The sequence below is a fragment of the Mastomys coucha genome, unplaced genomic scaffold (genome assembly GCF_008632895.1).
Source record: "Mastomys coucha isolate ucsf_1 unplaced genomic scaffold, UCSF_Mcou_1 pScaffold13, whole genome shotgun sequence".
NCBI classification, from domain to species: domain Eukaryota; kingdom Metazoa; phylum Chordata; class Mammalia; order Rodentia; family Muridae; genus Mastomys; species Mastomys coucha.
Window position 1 is genome coordinate 74,337,853 of NW_022196895.1, and position 18,472 is coordinate 74,356,324.

The window sequence follows — 18,472 nt, forward strand, 5'->3', positions numbered from 1 at the left end:
ATATATATATATATATATATATTCACATATACACAGTATATGTATCTATACATAATCAAATAAACCTTAATAATCAAAGAAGAAGCCATAAATTGGAGAGGGAAGGATTGGAGGGAAAGGATGTGGGAGAAACTGGAGGGATAAAAAGAAAAGGTAGAAGTAATATAGTTACATTTTAATTAAAATAATAATAATAATAATAAACTGAGGCAAAGCTTGGCCCGGGAGCCCATGTCTATAATCCCAGCAACCTGGGAGGCTATTTGAGAAGGATCATGAATCCCATGTAATGCTGGGTACACTGAAAAGCTGCCTAAAACAAGTGAGTAAAATGTAAAAGTCACAAATGGCTGATGTATGTTAGATGCATGTAGAAAAATCATGACAATCTCATTAATTTGTCTAATAAATCAGTTAATAATTAAGCTTTTTTGGTTTTTTTTTTTCAGATAGGGTTTCTCTGTGTAGCCCTGGCTGTCCTGGAACTCACTCTGTAGACCAGCCTGGCCTGGAACTCACAAATCCACTTGCCTCTGCCTCCCAAGTGCTGGGATTAAAGGCATGTGCCACCTCTGCCCAGCAAGTTTTTCAAGTTTAACTTTTATATCTATTTTGTTATAATGCAATATACCTTAGAAACCTTTGATTCTTACATGTCACTGGGTGTTAGGGAAATTAAATGAAGCAATAGGTAAGAAAATGAAGTTTAAAAACCAAGAGAATAAGGTCAGTAACAAGGAATTGCTATACACATGATTTAGTCTATTAGAATAAAACTGATTCTAGACAAGGGATGTTTGTATGCACACAGTTTCCCCGTGGGCACTAGAAATAGAAATTGGTTCTCCGAGGAAGATACAGGGTGAAAGACTGCTGATCTGTATTTCAAATCCAGAGAGGATGCTAAAGTGATACATTGGCCAAAAGGAAAACTGGACAGTCTTTCCCCAATTAAATAATTGCTATCTGTCTAGCTTGTCTATCAAGTTCTGTCTGAATTTTCACAAGACTCATTTTCCTAAATGTGAAATAAGAGAGTTAGACAAAAATCACTACGATGTGAATTTACTTTTATTTTGTCAGAATGCTTTGCACAAGTAAAGCTTACTCGTTCAGTAAGCAAACTTAACAAAATAGTGTATTTGAGTGCTTTCTGACGACACATAGTCAGAAGTAAATGGCAGTCTTCCTAAGTGTATTTAAACCCTCTAGAGTAGCAGATGTTGTCTTGCCTTGCCACTGCAATGTGAGAGCTCGGAAGGTATTTTAGGAGATAATCTTCAGTGGCTAATGTCCTAGATTCTCAGCTCTAGATTGTATCTACAGTTGTGAGATTTTGAGCAACCGATAGTGGTTGGCAGAGGCATAAAGTAAATGATAAGTGCTTACTTTTCCCATTTGAAACAGAATAATTCCCTCATACCAGGCTTGTCATGTGAATCAACAAGGTCTGAAGAAGTGCAGAAGTCCATAAGCAGTCTAGATTATGAATAGTCCAGGCAGACTTTCACTGTCTAATATTAAATCTTAATCCTTCTCATGAACTAATTTCTCATTTTTCTAATAGGTAGGTTTAAAATACTCCTTTGCACCAGAAAATTAAGAGGCCATTGTTTGTAGGGTTGTAGTTGTATTTTATTACATGAAGGGATTGTGAACATTGACAGACACTGTGACTCTGCCAGTGTGTTGGGTGGAAAATGAAGAGGACTTAGCAATAAAACAAAAGTACACCCACCCTTGGAGGGCAGTGAGGCCAAGCAGCATTTACAAAACTCAGCTCATTAAGTCAAAGAAACTACAGGCTCAGTGAGTCATGTCAAACGTATTGCCTAATCATAGTGTGACTTCATTTGTTTCTGGGGCAATAAAGTCTATCCTGTCTTTTTAAAAATCTCCAAGAGATTATGAACTAGAGACAGGGTTGGTAGTTATATATTTCTTCCCGTGTTTCTATGTGGTCATTTCTCCCTTTCCACACTTGGCCCCTAAACAATAGAGAAGTCAATTTCTCCATTAAGGACAAGAGCTTCATGTGTGGGGTGGTCCACTCTCTACAAAGACATATTAGCCATATGAGCTCACATTAAGAGGCTTCCGACCTTAAGGGACTTACCTCTCCAATCTCTAACAATACAGGTCTCCCGTCTGCAACCCTGCAGAAAGACAAACCTTTAGGTTTTCCTAAAGTGTCTTTAGTACCACGAACTAGTCTATGGTGGAACAAGTCTAAATAATAGAAAAAATAAACAAACAAACCTTTGAGTAGAAGCAAAGGTCCTACATTGCTGATAGTCTCAAGTACAAAAAGAAGAAAATGTTTGACCAGAAGCAAAGCAAAACTACCATGTAGGCACCTAAACAGAAGAAAACCTAGAATATTGTCATTCTTTCGATGGCCTCCTTTTGAACCAGTCCTGGAAGCCTCATATGATAGATACCCTGACACTCAATTACATTATGAACCACAGTGTCCTTTTGTGCTTTCCTGGGCATGTCTTTCAAGCGGTCTAAAAGTAGCTTAGGTTCATCTCTCACAATATCTAGCCTGGAGCAGACTACCTAGGAGGTGCTTTTCAAAACTCCCTTGTGACTCAGCCAATTATGTCGTACTTATAACAGAGTTTTTAAAGTAACTGTCTAAAAGGTATCTAAAATGCAGTTGCTAGCATTCTATCACATGGGGTGTTTCCTATGGTGCTAGCCTGGGGTATCCTGCTTTGCCAAGTGAATCTTCAAGGCTGGAGTCCAAATTGCCTAATCATTCAACATTTCTAAACAGCCTGCAGAACACTGGGTAATTAGAACAATGGGCTGAGACATGTTACAGCCATGGCCTGGTAGGCACGCTCGTCTCAGTTTCAACAGTAGGGCAAGCTCCCATCAGTTTGTGTTTTCACCGTTGCAATGGAATCTTATTTTATATACTTAGGACAAATTTGAAGGCATTGGAGCAAAGGGCTCTAGCTTCATCATATCTTCCTAGAGAAAGCTGCATTTCTTCCTTGGTAACACTCTGAAAGCACGTACTCACTTATTTGAAGGGGTGTTCTCATTTCCACTCTGCAAAAACCGACCAGGGAAATGGAAAAGCCTGTACCACTGGTGGTCTTGAATAAACTACCTAGTGCTTCATGTACACTTACAATCTAGATAATTGAGCTGCATGCCATTCTCTGAGCATGATCTCACCCCACCTCACACCATTTTCTGTATGTGTTAGTTGTATTATGGTCATATTGAGGGTAAATATCAGTGACACAAGAAAGACAGTGACTTAGGCATTGTTTGTGTTGTTAATATAGAGACAGAAAAGGTCAGAGTATGCTGGCTGAAAACACAGGAAGATATTTAGAGTCATAAGCTTGATTATCAAGACACCAGGCTTATATTATTTCAACTTTTGAATCTGGATCATACTGTTACTTTGTGAAGGTAAATCAGACTCTTTATTCATTAGTCCCTTACTTGGCAGATCTGGGACAGTAAGGCCACTACATCCACTGGCACCCAAGGAGACTGCATAGAATACTATAAAATGTTCTTGGCTTTGGCACTTTTGTTAATAATTATTTCTGCAGTCATTAAAGATTAACATAATTGAAACTGGAATAAAATATTGTTTTTCTTTCTGAGATATTAACTCAAAAAAGTATAGCAGCCCATTGTAATAGTTTGTATAAATAACATTAAGAAAATGTCTTTGGGAGTGAAATTCTCCTGGACCTTTTGTCTTTTATATTAAATTCTGCATTATGTTTACCCAGACCTTTTGAGAAATTTTTCCATGCCAGGCTTCATGAAGAAACATTAGCAGGGGAAAGATTTTCATGCAAGAACCTTGTACAGATAGTCAGAATAATGAATCTTCAAGAGGAAAACCTTAGAAACTATGAATGTTACTTTGCTCGAGACTTCCCAATAGAAAGATTTTCTTGAATTAAACTAAGTGGACACATTGGACCCAAGTGCTGAGGACTCTAGATCATTTTCTGGCTGTGATCATGGAACAGTTCCAAAAAATGACTTGCTAGGGCAGTGTTGATGTGTCTGGAAATGTAAGCAGCCTTTAGCCTTAATAAAGCATAATGCTGGATTCTACCATGAACCCTTAGAAGGAGACACAGCTCCTCCAAAACACTGACTATGGACCATTTAGCCACATATTAGATTTTTTACTTATAGCCTTTATATTCAAGTTACTAAGTTTGTGGTAAGCGGCAGCCAAAGAACCTTACTACAGACCTTATAAAGCAAGGAAGAAGGAACAAGAAGAGAAGCCATAAAAATGCAAGAGGATCTAGAACAAACCATGTGTACCCATGGTTTGGATTCATACACCAAGTGTTTAAAATTCCTTTCAAACAATCAGAAGGACCTGGTAACCAGAAGATTCACCTGGTAGTAATGGGTCCCACCTATGCAAAGGTCCCACCTTATATCATGGTCCAGCAACAATACACAGAGAAACCCCGAGCCTTCTGCAAACAGCTCCATCTCCAGAAAATTTCTGACAATTACATTTATTAAGACTTGCCACTGTCATGATAATTAGGACATATATTCTTATTCAACGATCTGAAATATTTTTTTCTTTTTCTTGTTGACCAAAATACAATTTAACTTTAAAGAAAATGTTGTAATAATAATAAATCACCCCATATTCTGTCACTAACATGATCCTCATTTTCATTGTTCTTATTCTTAATCCCTTTAATCAATGACAGATTTTCTTTTGTCTTATAGAAAAGACATTCTTAATAAGAAAATGGAAGTAGAAAAGGAAGAATTCTTCTATTATCTACTTAAAGTGACACAATCTATTTTAAATGGAACACAAAACTTCTCATACATGAACCTAGAACCCCCTTCCCTGCAATGGAATGCAGCCCTAAGGCATGGAACAAATTCTTTGAAACTTAACAAATTATAGTAACTAAAATATGCATCTCATTCAAAGGCAGGAGTCAGAAAGTACGGCTTAGAGAGTATGGGAGAATCAGTATATGCCTGTGCAGAGAAATGGTGGCTTTTTGAATACTTTTTGGTACTTACATCCTGCTCTAATACAAGTCACACACATACACACACACACACACACACACACACACACACACACACACACACACACACAGCCCTAGGACCCAGACCTTCACCTAGCAAGCTTCACTGTCTTTGTTTTGAATGTATTGCCTCCCAAATTCAGGCTCTTTCAATGTAATGACAAAAGAGTTAGATCCCTTAAGAGCTATCCAGGCATGGAGGCTTGTGTCTCACTAATGGAACTGTAGCCCTTACTGTTGCTGCTATATTGAGATGCAGAAGCTTACCATCTGGCCAAAGACTAGTACTTTCATCTTGGACTTCCCAGATATGAGAAATAAATATCTATTCTTGGTGTTATTTGGTCTGTAGAGGTCTATTATAAGACATCATTTTTATACCTGCCTCATGTGGATCAATCACCCCCTTCTCTCTGGCCAAGGACTGCTGATCCGACTGACACATTAGCTGTGAGGTAAACTGTCCTTTCCCTGTAGAGCATGCTTCGATAAACTCTTGCTCTTTTTAGTCTTTCTTCCACCCCATGGCAGGAAAGGTGAAGGACCTCTTTTTCACCAATGAAATTCTGCATCTGAAGGTTGGCTCTGAAAAGTATTTTCTCTCTTACTAGAAGGTAAGAGATAGAACTAGCACCAACCCTTCTCTTCCTGACCTGAAAACAAATGTGACCGCTGGAGATGGGTGGCCTTACTATCAGGTGGTAGGCACGAGGTAAAGGATGAAGGAATGAATCCTTCTGCGTCACTGAGTTGATAAGTACGTACAAACCCAGTGCTACCCATCTCTGGATTAGGAGAGAGGATGAAACACCAATTTGCTTAAGTAGCTTAGGCAATTTAATTAATTGACACCAAATTATTCTCAGTTGCTATAGCCATCCTCATCATCCTACACCAACCACTCCAGCCTGAGAGTCTCAGTGGATTCAAATATGTCCTATAGCCAATGATTGTTTACTAGCTCTATAACTTTAGACAAGGTGTCCAATTTATGTAGACTTCATTCTATCTATCTATGATACTGGAATAATAGTAGTGTATGCTTCACATAGGAGTGAAGTGCAATCATTCATTTACACTATTTAAGACAATGGCTAGCAGACAAATATCAAATAACATTGGTTTCCCTATTGGAGGTGGTTCTGTCCCTCCATGCCCAATGAAGATTAAGATTTTGGAACTCTTCCTGTTTCCCAAAGCATGCTCGCTTTCCCTGCTCTTATAGATGTCCCACACACCCTTTGACTCCACACCATGAAGAAAAATGCAGAGCAGTTACCCACCATCTGGTCTACCCTGCCTCTTACGGGTTTCCACTCTGAAGCCTTGAGTGGAATGAGTCCTAGATGCCCTTTTAAAACCTGGCTGAGCTGGAGCCTCATTCTAGCTTACCCACTAGTTCAGGCGAAAGGGCAAACTTGTAGTCATGTGAGAGAAAGAAGAAAAGTGTTGAGTCTGTTTCCTAATGCTCTACTTCCAGAGGGTGACGGCTAGGCAGCCTAGAAAATCTAGCTGTTGCCATGACAGTGGACTCGGAGACACCCCCCCCCCCACATATACATACAGTTGCTTCTTGGTCTCCCTCACACTTCAAGGATGGGAAAAACAAATTGTCCAAAGAGTCTCCTTATTTCTAGGGAACAAGGGATTATGCTAAAACTGTATTATTATTTTAAATAAATAAATTAGTCCCTTGAGACCAGATGAAAACATGCTCTTATTAAAGTTTATAAAGGAGGATTGGAATTAGTGAGAAAAAAAGTCAAAGGTGCCTGAGTGGATTGAAGTGGCTTCTCTGAAGTGGATGGCACTGCAGTTTGTGTTTAGATTACATGTCTCACCAAAGGGGGTTAACCAGGGCCCCATTTCCCCTGTGAGACCAACTGAAGTGCACAGTAGTCTGGAGTCTTGGGGTGGGGAGTATGTAGGGGGGGGTCTCAGCTTCAGGGTTCTGTTCAAGGTAGCTGACCATCGTCTGGACTTCAAGGGTGTCTGTCTGTTGAGAGCAGCTGGGAAGAAGGTATCTTTCACTGTCATTGGTCAGTGGCAAAGAGAATAGCTCTGTCCTAGCCTACGAAGTCAGCTCACAGAGATCCAGCTCAGGGAGCAAAGGATATATACACACATGCAGACACCGACATACACACATACACACACACACACACACACACACACACACACACACACACACACACACACACCCCACTTGAAAACCTATGTGAAAGGTGGAGGGAAGAATCTATTTCTCCTTCAGCTACTCATTAATTCCTCACCAGAAAAAAGCCTTTCTCATGACGGTTTTCCCAAGTGTGTTTAAAATGCAGAACAACAAAAGGGGACCTTTTTTTTCCTTTTTGTTCTTGTTAGGAGACAAGACATGGTACAAATCCATCAAAGACGGGTTTCAGTTTGTATTCTTTATTGAAATGTGTGCCTTGTGTGGAAGAAAGGCCAGCAGGATAAATTATCTATTGGGTGAAGTTTCTCATGGGTGGGGTGGTCACTGTGCATAAGATACAGGCTAGAATTTCATTCTACAAACAAAAAGTAAGTGATACAGCAACTTTCCTTCAAGGGGCACTCTCCGCCTGGCACCTTCAAGGGGCACTCTCCGCCTGGCACTCTGCTAAGAATTTAGTATGTCTCAGAAGTAGGGTGCTTGTCTCAGTCCTTTCGATAGCGTGGTTTTACAGATGAGAAACTGAAGAGTATAGAAACTGTGGTTTGTCCATTGGTTAAGGTCAAGGTTGGAATCAAGCTTTCCTTGACCCCGAATCTGCTTTTTCCAGGCCTTCCAGCCTTGTGTCACTACATCTTGCCTCATGGATCTACTTGATCTTTGAAAATTTTATACTTGAAATGCTTCCTCCTTTTTTTATTTTGAAAAAAAAAAATCCCTATTTTCTTTACAGTGAAACTCTACTCTGTATGAAGCCTTCCAATATTTAGGCTGTGCCCACCAAACAAATGGTAAAAGTAACAGTAGAAGGACTTTAACACAAATTGGCAAGGTTTTGGATAATCTGTGTAATTGCAGCTGACATCTGTGACACAGGGACGGGCTGTTTTCCTTCCCAAGCCCTCAGTGTGACATCACACACACAGATGTGCACTGTCGGCAGTCCGATTCTCAGCTCTTTCACTAACCATCTCTGGATCTCATATAGGACACATCATCTTCGTAAGCTCCAGTTTTCCTCCTTCTTAGAGAAACAGAGATGGTAATAAAGGTCTCAGCCCTTAGAGCTACTGGAAAAATTCAAAGCCTTAGGACACGATGGTCTATGCGGACGTGCAAAATGGTAGAGATGGTCTTCTCACATGCTTTCCCAGTGTTACTACGGATGAGTTTCAATGTATAACATTGAAAATGCAAGAATTTTTTTTTTCAGTTGCCTCTTGATGAGTTTCTTTGGGAAATGTCGTGGTTGATAGGGAGAGACCTTCTATGTAGGGCTAGAGCTTAGAGAAGAGGTTGACTGATAGCAGGCTACATAGAAAGTCTCAAACATGGGTTAACATGCAGACAGTTTAACAGAGGATAGTATGTAGCGCAACCAGAAGGGAAGGCGGCCTTTGCACACCTTAGTACCTTTGTCTTGGATGTTATTGTCTTTTCCCCACCTTTACTTCTTGCTCAGACTCCCTCCAGTTGGTGCCCAGGTCTCTTCTCCATGACCACTCTCCCTCCTTGTCTTTGCCTATGGAAGTCACAGTCATCTTTTCAATCCAGGGGCAACTCTCAATGAAAAGCTCCTTTCTCGGAGCATTACAACAGAACTGTCTCCATCTCTAATATGTTATTCTTTCTGTGGTGATGTCCTATTTGGTATCCAGTTGTTCACAGTTAAGCCATGATGACTAGTCTGTATTTTTTTTTTTCATGGATTGGACCTGTGCCAAATAAGGATTCCAACTTCAGGCCAGTACAGAAGGCCAGATGGAGCTGATAGCCAGTACTCAAGACACATAGTCGTGGAACAGAGAGATAAATAGAAACCAGCCAAACTGTCAGGGTCCTGTAAATCCTTTCATCTCAAACAAGTGGCTAAATAGAATCAAAGTGGCTATGCTTCCAGCCTAGACTCCTCATCAGCATCATGGACAGATAAATGCGGCTCTACTCATCACATGGGGATGTTAAGCTTTCTCAGAGAAACAACTACAAACTATACTTTCCATCCCTCCTCCCTTCTATCCTCATCTTAATGGAAATTCTGATTTTTGTTGTTTAATTGGGAAAAGAGCCAAAATGACATACTCTCTCTTGATCTACTGTGGGCCTCCCAAACTGCCTATTTTGAGGATGTGTGCTCTCTGGCCTCAATTTTTATATTCCACTGTGTCAAAATTCCTACAGTTTTCTTAAAGTGCTCATTTATGAATACACACATTTTCCCCGTGCTTCATGTCCCTTGGCAATTTTCCAAAGCCTTTGGGTTTGCCTTTAAGGTTGCTATCTATATGAACCCTTTGCTGATTACCCAAGATCCAATGTGTCCACCAAATTTATTACATTATTCTGGAACTCTTCTGCTCAATTGACTATGTTTGGCCCCCTATGATACACTGAATATCCAGCCTATATTTTCCCTAGCACTCCTCCTTTGGGAAAACTCTTTCTCCTAACCAAAGCATTCTCAATTGTTTTAGAAACAGGTTGACATAGTGTAAGACCCTGACAGCACTTACTGAACTTGGATCAATCATTGTGCCTTATGACAACTGATGATTGATCCATTGCAGATGACCTGATGCCAATAGCAGAATCAGAAGCTCATCTCTGGGAGTTTCAAACTCAAGCTGCTAGGCAAGGTAGTTATTTTCCTCTTGAATCCTGTGTTAAGTATCTGGAGTCAGACTGCTGGAATGTTACCGTGCTCTCCTACAGGAGTGCTTGTTGTGCAACAGTGACATACAATGAAAGGAATAAAGATGACATTTAGAAAATCTTAACCATATTTGAGCCACCAATGTTCTAGTCTAGTGTCACCTCTACCAGTTCAATACATTGATCAGGTAATCTTGTTGTTGGCTGAACTATGCTTTCCAAAAATTCTTGTGCCTGAACAGGCACACCTTGAAAACAATGACTAAGTTCAAAGGAGGCACTAGGGTGGGTCTTGATCTAATATGCTTGATATTCTAAGAAATATTTTTCTACCTACAGAAGAGATATGAGATACATTTACTTAAAAGAAAAGGTCATTTGAAAACACAGAGCAAAAGTGACCATCTGCAAACAAAATAATGAGACCTTAGGGAAACAAAAACCAAAATGACAAACAGCTGATTTTGAATATCTAGTCTCTAGTCTGGGGAGGTAAATTTCTATTGTTCAAGACAGCTGATCTGTGATACTTGGAATACAGCCCCAGAATTAATATAGATCTCAACAATCTCATCTATTTGCTCAAATTAGTTTAATATTGGTCTCTAAATATTGTAATCAAAGGACACAATAACATGCTGTCGAATGTCCTAAGCAGGTTTAGTGGATGAGCGTATTCCAGATGGTCTCATGTCCTGTCACAGTGCTCAAGGCTGTGACAGTACGGATATAACAGGTTCCCTCACAGATTCCTTTATGGGCCAAGAGCAAACTTGAATGGGACAAGTTCAAACTTCTGCCTTAGTATAATGATTTGGTGGTTGCTTGAAACATTGTTTGCAAACAATTCTCCCCTTAACAGAATCCAGAAGCTTAGGACTCAGGGATGACGAGACCCAGAGTCTGAGCAGCAAAGGTCTGGATAACTTTAATTGAAAATGAAAAGGCATGATAGTCATTTCTTGATAGTATTTGCTAGACACAAACGTCCCTATTAGATGAGCACAGTGCAGGTGACCACTGGTGTGAGACTTGCTTCAAAGAGGACCAAATGACACTTTTTCCAACCTCCCAATAAGCTGCTTAATTGCCACCTAGATCAAGTTCTTTCTAGCTGCATCCTATGTGGCTTTGTCTGCTGTATCAATATCATTTATTTTTCAGCTAACAATATCATCTAACCCCCAAGTTACACTCCTGTTTTATAACTACTGGTCATCAGAAAACTCAGAGTTCCCTGACCATTTTTCTTGGTTGCTTGATCCGAGATTCCAAATGTTCACTGTTTGCAAGCACAGGCTTGAAGATTATACTTCAGTCTTGGGTGGCTTCATGGTTTATTGATATTTGATTTTTACTTGTTTAGTTTTTCCTCTCTGTGGTCTTCCTCCACCAATATTCATTTACTATATTCCACTTCAAGAATTTTCTCCATTCTATAGTTGAGTTGCTTAATGCATTCTGTTTTCTTGTAGATAATAACCACATTGCTTACTCAAAAGCAAACTAAAGGTGTATGCTCTGGAAATTTAGGGAAATGAAGGTTAAAACTAAAAAGAAAAATAGATAGACAGGAAGAGACATAAAATCAGGGCATTCACTCTTGTGGATGCCAGCAAGTGCTGGATGACAGGAGCCTGATATAGCTGTCTCCTGAGAGGCTCTGCCAGTGCCTGACTAAAACAGAAGTAGAGGCTCATAGCCATCCATTGGACTGAGTACAGGGTCCCTAATGAAGGAGCTAGAGAAAGGACTCAAGGAGCTGAAGGGGTTTGCAGCCCCTTAGGAAGAACAACAATATGAACTAACTAGTACCCCCAGAGCTCCCAGGGACTAAACCATCAACCAAAGAGTACACATGACAGGACTCATATCTCTAGCTGCATATATATCAGAGGATGGCCTAGTCGGTCATCAGTGGGAGGAGAGGCCCTTGGTCCTGTGAAAGTTCTATGCCCCAGTGTAGGGGAACACCAGGGCCAGGAAGTAGGAGAGGGTGGTTGGTGAGCAGGGGGAGGGGGAGGGAACAGTTTTTTTTTTTTTTCCAGAGGGGAAACCGGGAAAGGGGATGTCTGTCATTTGAAATGTAAATAAAGAAAATATCTAATAAAATAACCAGGGCAATGATTTTTTTGATTTCTGTTGCTGTTTGGTCTTTCGCAAGTGCACCTTTCTCTGAGAGTGTGGGTGTCTCCCTGAACCTTGAGGGTTTTCTTCCATCCATTTCCTTCCCATGGTCGCTATGTTCTCCTGCTTTGGCTTCCAGGGTTAGTAATTGTATTCCACAGTGAACTTGCTTCTAACAAAGGCTTCTAACAAAGGCCTTAACTGCGTTCATATACTTCTTCCTCCACAGAGCAAAGGATTGGGAGAAATCTTTATTTAAACAGCATTTTATTTAAATAAATTTATTTAAATAACATCACCGTGCTTTCCACAATAAAAGCAGACAACCAGTATTGAAATTATTTACTGCATCAATTTTTCCGAGTTCTTTATGTAGACAAACAGTTGAACGCAGCTAAAGAATTCTCCAGAAAGTATCAAATGAATGCTCTGACTGAATATAAATGCTTTTGTCCTGAAATGGGAAAATTGAGGCAAATTTATTTGTCTATGGATCACAATTCACTCAGCCCAACTTAAAAGGAACTGAAAATTTACAGTCTCAGATGCTCTGATCTTTGCCACCTTCTTAAACATTTTACCTTGTTTTAATATGAACATTTCAAAGTACTACAAAAATAACAACAAGACATGATTCAAAATTCAGATGTCCTTGGAAAATAAAGACTTTTCTGAAGCACTGAGATTCCTTAGAGAATTCTAAATGGTTGTGTAGCGAGAGAATCTGGGATGGATGCCACTGGGAGCAACACTCGCTGAGCCTTCTGACCTCCCATGCCCCTTTTGTGTAGAGCCTCTTTTAAGGTTAATGATCTGCTGACATTGGGTTGATATTGCTAAATTGCTTCAAAGACTTAGAAGAAAAGAAGACTTCAATATGTTAAAATGTTTTTTTTTTTTAAATTCAGGCTATTATTTTTACTTGTTCTCAGAACAAATAAATGTCGCTGGATGAATATTTTCTGGTTGAAATCACCTGACATATTTGTTTTAGCACCATCAACATTCAAGCTCTCAAATCGCACCATTATACATTTTCTAATATAAAGAGAATCTTTTCACCAAAAAATGTCAAAAAATATGGACACAGATAGACATTATGGCATGGTAGCAAACATTTTGCTTGCCTAAGCCCTGATGGGCTACACAAATAAAATGTTGTGTATGTTTACAAATATTATTCACCCTCAAGAGGAAGGGAGTGCTGAGCCACACCACAGGGACCAAATTTGAAGACATTTTGCAAAGTGAACTTAGCCAGAGAGAAAAAAAGAGATATAAAATCTGCCATGTGATTCCATCTTTATAATTGCTTAGAGCTTCATATTCTTAGAGATAGAAAGTGGAAGAGTGGCTACCAGAGCCTGAGAGATTTAGAGACTGGGTTTTATTATCTTATGATTATAGTTGCAATGTAATAGTACTCAAAGTTCTAGAGGTGGATGGTGGTGGAGGTGGCATAACAATGTGAGCATACTGGATGCCATTGAACTCTGCCCTTAAAATGGTCAAAGGGATAGATTTTCCATTACTAATCTTTCACTACAGCAAAAGAAATAACTGGAGATGACAACCTTACAGAAATCCCTTAGAGAAAACAGGCAACCCTACCTTCTAATCTCTAATCTCTACAGGTATGTCTTCTGACAGAAGGATACCCTTGACTGAACATTTTATATTCAAAATTCACTAAATATTTGCCAAAATTAAGTCTAAGAATCTTCTCTACAATGGAAAAAGATGACCTGTCTTTATTAAGACCTCTCCGTGGCATGTCGCATGCTCGCCACAGTTGATATTTCTTTAGGAAGTGAAAGGAAGAATCTATGAATTTTATTTCTTCCCTGCCTCTAGTTTCCCCAAAGCCAAAATGTATTATAATACAGAGAGGCTCTAAAGGAAAAGGAGAGAAAAGAAAAAGAAAGCTAGAAGAGCCACAGAGAGATCAAGAAAAAGAGTTGGTGTTAGGAAGGCCACAGGACTTTTCCTTTAAAAATATTAATAATATTGATATTTCCACAGTCTTCCTATAGTGTTTTCAGTTAATAAGGTGAGATGAAAACATATCTGTCTGGACTAGTAAGAGCTACAAAATGACTAGCAACTTATTAATCTTCAAAAAATCTGAATATCTCTCTATTATAGTAAAACAACAAGAACCCAGAACTTCTCATAAACTGCAATTTTCTCTGAGAGATTAGCATCCTCTCTGTGATCAAACTCCAGTCCATCTCACCCCTCCCAGACGCACCATCCACAACGAAGTTACTTTCTGTGCCCCTTTCTTCTGAAATATTAAAACCTAGTTTAGCTCTGAGAAGTCATCAAAGGTCCATTTTTCTGAAAAGGGGTTTCAAAGCAGGAGAATGAGGGAAATATTTAAGTAAAGCAAGACAGTCATGCAGTCTGGTGTACAGGATCTAAGTGACAAAATTAGCAGACTGCTTGGCCTTCCCTCCATGTGTGAGGTGAGGTGTATAAGAATGCTAACTCTGGGCACTGAAAGAAACACCACAGAAGGCAGCTGGCCGTGAATGCTTAGCCTTACCCCATGAATAAGGAGGTAACTGCACCTTTAAAATATAGGTACTGTGCTTTTTCTTTTTTCTTTTTTCTTTTTTATGAGACCTTCAGAAGCATCACCTACTCAGGATCCTATAAACAGAGTCTTTACCTCGCTTAGGAAGTCACTGCAATCCTATCTTATACCCAACACCTTCTCAGGCCATCTAGCCCTCACCAATTTCTCTCTTCTCTGAGTAGAAACGACTATTGCCCGTAGCGCTCCTAGGGCGTGATCTGTTACAGATCTTTTGCTGTTACTGTTCTTTGTCTGTTTAAGAAACATGGTCACATAGATAGAAAAATCCTCCGGGGTAGAGAAGAACATTAAACTTTTCTTATTATCTCCGATTTGTAGCCTAGAGCTTGATCCACAGCCCATGAATGTTCAATAAATGTTTGCTGTTAATGATGAGCTATTGTAGATTCATCTGAAATACAGTCCGGATAAAGACAATACAGGAAAAGCACAAATGATCATCTAACAAACATGGAAGCCAAGAAATCAATGTGAGTGCTGCCTGAGCACCAAGTAAAAGCCAAAATAATGCCCCCCCACCCTTCTCCAGCATCCAGCATGATGATGGATTATACTACATGAAACTGTCAATACGGATCAACTTAGTATCAATGATTTCTGAGTTGGAGAAGGGAATACCAGAGACTGTAATAGTGCGAAAGAGGCAGAGGAATGAAAAACCATTCTTAGGGAAACAAACACATACCATTGATAAAGAACCTTTTTGTAAATCAGTCATCTCCAGCATAATGAAAGCAGGGAGCTTTTCTTTCTCCCTTTACGGTTTCCCCAATCCAGAGACTGACATTCTGACACATCCCTCATGATATGCAGGAGCCCAGCATTTACGCCATGACTAACAGAATCAGAAGGCAAACTTTGGGCATTCAACCTTTACCAAAACAAACCCAGCCCTTTCAGATGAGTGATGTTCTTGCCGTGTGTTGAGTATGTTCATGTGCTTCTAAGTTACGTGCTCTGGGGCGAAAGGGAGAACATGATGTCTGACCCACACTTTTGCTTTCTCCTACAAGATTTGGCTTATGTAAGTATTGAGATATGATGATGATTTTACTCAACTGATAAATCTCATTCCCAATTCTCATTTATCTGCTATCTACTTAGTCCCTTTCTGTTTTTCCTGGATTATGGGGGCTTTTAGGTAGAAATATCTACTATTTTTATCATAAGTACCGGGAACAGAGCTAGTGTAAGTATAGGAATATTTTATATGGGACAGTGGGGTAATCTGTCATACCAATACAAGTGTCTCTGAACCTGGGACATTTGGGACAGGTTAATAGGAGAATGAAGACCAATGGTTTTCTACCTACTTATATATGACATACTGTTAAGTGAAAGGCCTAAATAGGATAATTAATTTGTCTGATCATTTCACTGGAATATTGATAATGGTTTGAGTGAATTCCATAGCATTTATTAGCTCTTCAGCCCAGTTAACTAATCAGGATATGAATTGGTGTGCTTACTTCTTACCTTATCCAAGACAGTGTTTCTCAGTCACCTCCCAGATTTTGAATAGGATAGCACACGTGCATAATAATCATCTGTACAAATCCAGCTGAGATGGTCTTGGTTTTCTCCACTATTATTGATTCTTTTGGCACATAAAATCCCACCCATTAAAGGAAATGACTATGAGGTAATCAAAGAGACGTAGGAACAATTTCTACAATCAATTTGGTTTCCTTCATGAACAAAAGAGCACCAATGCCAGCCAATCTCTTGGAAATGAGTGGTTTATGGAATTGTATAAACATCAAAATTCCCGTTGAAAGTAGGATCTTTTATTTTTTCAAAGAAAAGCTGTAAAATGCTCCTATATTTATATTTAGCAAGTTATTTTTTGTTGTGAGTTTTGGTTTTTGGGGGCAAAGTTTCTCTATGCAGCTTTGGCTGTCATGGAACTCACTCTGTAGACCAGGCTAGCCTAGAACTCAGAAGTCCCACTGCTTCTGATTCCCAAGTGCTGGAATTAGAGGTGTGTGCCACCATTGCCCAGCTCATAAGCCATTCTGATAAGACACGCAATTATCCTTCTGGGAGTTGAAGACAGAGATTTAAAAATGAAGCTTGTACTCACAGTCATTCAGGTCCGGTTGATGAAGCAGACTGAGGGGCTTCAAGCCTTGTCCTTGTTTGTCAACGGAGTCAGGAAGATGTCAATGCAATGCACTCACATCCAGACACACTCAGTAAGAAAACAGGAAAGATCTAAAGAGAAGCGTAGATCACCTTATTCAGTATGAGTACTCTTTGGGGTGATGGAAGGACACTCCCCTTCACCACCTCAACAATGGTGAGTGGAAGCAATGACTGGAACCACTATTCTGCATCATGGGGTAGAAAATGGAATTTCCCACTAGGTGGTGCTAGGACACATCCATGACTTCAGGGGTATTGTCACCCAGGCAGAGTGGAGAGAAACGTAAGGTTCTATGCCACGCTCCACATGGATTGAAGTGAAGCTTGATATTGCAGTGGACGATATATCTGGAATTCTGTAAATGCTTGTTCTTATGAAAATGGTTTCATATTTGAATATGAGTGTATACAAAATCATGCACATATATGCATACATGTTATAGCATTTAGGTCATTATCAGTACAGGTGTAGTCTGAAGCACATTGCTATAAAAGATGTAAGAATCATGGAGAAAGAGGACCAGCTAATACGGAGGGTGTATCCTACACCAGGTGTTTCATTCACTTCCTCAATCCACCTTCACAATGACTGGGGAAAGCATCTATCATTACTCCGTGTTTACCGAAGAAAAAATTGAATGGGCTTGATATAGGCTAAAGAACTGTCCCAAGGTCATATAGCTATGAGGTTGCAAGGCCTGGATTGAACTACATACAGTTCTGTTGTCCTTCCAAAGCAGACCACAGTTATACATCACTTAGGCTTACTATAGTTTCCTATAAGGTACAAATAACTCCTGAGAATATGGTCCACAGTATGTTTACACAAACAATATGGCATGTGCATTACATAAAAATAACATATATTCAAAAGTCTAATCTATGTTGGGCTGAACTATACATAAGGGTTACATTAGTAAAATAGTCCTACCTTCCTTTCTTTTACTTCAAGATAGTTAAGTAACTCCCTACAGAAAATACACAATCATGAATTGCATATATAATTCAATAAAAATAAGCCATTTAAGCAAATAACAAGCTTATTTTAAACTCGATATATCAAATTCACGTGTATAAGCAATTGAAGCCATTTACTGTTATCCTAATACAATGGCACTAAGGTAACACAAATTCCATTTATGTTGCCTCTTTATATTTCAGAAAAAAGCATTTCCATTGAGATGATTGATACCCACTCAGGTATGGTCTATTTTCATTGAAGACATTGTAATCTTTGAGTAGCAGCCTTTTAATTTTTTTCTTGTCCTGAAAGTATTATTTTGTAAATTGCATTTTTGTTGGACAGGTTAAATAATGATGTATATAGTGGGCATTTAGCACAATGTTTGGCAAATGGAGAGTGCTGAATAAAAGTCAGTAATGGTATTTATGATTGCAGAAGAAGAGGAAAAACAGAAGAGCAAAAGGGAACTGGGGGAGAAGCAGAGTGTGCAGGAGGTGAGGCGGAGAGGCAGAGGGGAAGCAGGTGGACTTGTGGGCAGAGCTAGAAGAGCAAGGTGACAATTTGTAGTTTTATTCCTAGTGGTAGAGCTTTTCTCTGAGGCTTTAGAAAAGGCATCTGAAACCATATAAAACTTTAAATACCTGCTCTGAAATGGGAAACTCACCCTACTCTATCTCAGGCTTTGGTATGCAGGTCTAGTTCCTTTTTTCCTCCCTCCTCCTCCTCCTCCTCCTCCTCCT

The 18,472-nt window shown here is 39.5% G+C and overlaps 1 protein-coding gene across 1 annotated transcript in view; it reads right to left on the reverse strand.

Annotated features, from left to right (window-relative positions):
* Positions 1 to 18,472, reverse strand: part of Slc14a2 (solute carrier family 14 member 2) — a 435,832-nt gene that overhangs the window by 409,362 nt on the left and 7,998 nt on the right. The window contains exon 2 of the mRNA XM_031366112.1: positions 16,707 to 16,837. The gene's annotated coding sequence lies outside the window, so the exon portion shown is untranslated. The remainder of the gene's footprint in view (positions 1 to 16,706; positions 16,838 to 18,472) is intronic.